The sequence below is a fragment of the Echinops telfairi genome, unplaced genomic scaffold (assembly GCF_000313985.2).
Source record: "Echinops telfairi isolate 266 unplaced genomic scaffold, ASM31398v2 ScPeMD7_7462;HRSCAF=8500, whole genome shotgun sequence".
Taxonomy (NCBI): Eukaryota; Metazoa; Chordata; class Mammalia; order Afrosoricida; family Tenrecidae; genus Echinops; species Echinops telfairi.
The window spans coordinates 2,929,600-2,930,660 of record NW_022111362.1 but is presented as its reverse complement, the minus strand read 5'-3'; the positions used below and the strand labels follow the sequence as shown (position 1 = coordinate 2,930,660).

The 1,061-nt window shown below is 43.6% G+C and overlaps 1 protein-coding gene across 4 annotated transcripts in view; it reads left to right on the top strand.

The window, feature by feature from the left end:
• ZMIZ1 (zinc finger MIZ-type containing 1) overlaps positions 1–1,061 on the top strand; it is a 256,585-nt gene that overhangs the window by 51,940 nt on the left and 203,584 nt on the right. The window lies entirely within an intron of this gene.

Here is a 1,061-nt window from a genome sequence, read left to right as displayed (position 1 = left end):
GCCCTGTCTTCTGACTGCCTGTCCCCAGCATCCCCCGAGCCTGCTCTGCTCATTATGGAATCACTATGAGGCTCCCCCACCACTTGCCTGTCAGTCTGTCATACTGAGGTGGAAATGACATAGATGGAAATGCCTGCAGGACCCTCATTTGCTGATGGAGTACCACACACAACGAGAAGAAACAGCTGCAAGCATTCATTAATAACCGGAACGTGGAATGTATGAAGTACGGATCAAGGAAAATTGGAAGTTGTAAAGAATGAAATGGAATGCATAAAAGTTGACCAACCTAGACATTAGTGAACTAAAATGGACTGGCATTGGACATGTTGAATCAGAAAGTCCTATGGTTTGACTGTGCCCAGAATGACACCATCAAGGGCAAGGGCACCGCAGTCATTGTCGGAAAGGACACTTCAAGACTCCTCTTGAAGTACAGTGCTGACTGTGCTCGGACCATATCTGTCTGCCTTCAAGGAGATGCAATCAGTACAACTGTTACTCAAATGCATGCCCCAACCAGCAAAGCTAGTGAGGAAGAACTTGAAGGCTTCGACCAATGTCTTCAATCTGAAATTGATCAAACATGCAATCAAGATGCATTGAAAATTACTGGTGATTGGAATGCAAAAACTGGAAACAAAGAGGGAGGAACAGTGATTGGAAAATATGGCTTTGGTGATAGAAAGGTAGCTGTATATCCCATTTTAGAATTTTACAAGACCAACGACATGTTCATCACAAATACCTTTCTTCAGCAACATCAAAGATGTCCACATGTGGACTTCTCCAGATGGAATACACTACATTTGTAGGAAGAGGTGATGAATAAGTTCAATATTAGCAGCTAAAAACAGATGAGGGGCTGACTGCAACAGACCATCAATTGGTCACATGTAAGATCAGGTTGACACTGAAGAAATTTAAAATAAGTCCACAAGAGCCAAAATACCACCGCGAGTCTATCGCACCTGTATTTGGAGACCATCTCAAGAACAGCTTTTATGCATTGCACACTAATGACAGAAGGCCTGATGGGCTGCAGGAGGACATCAGGAACC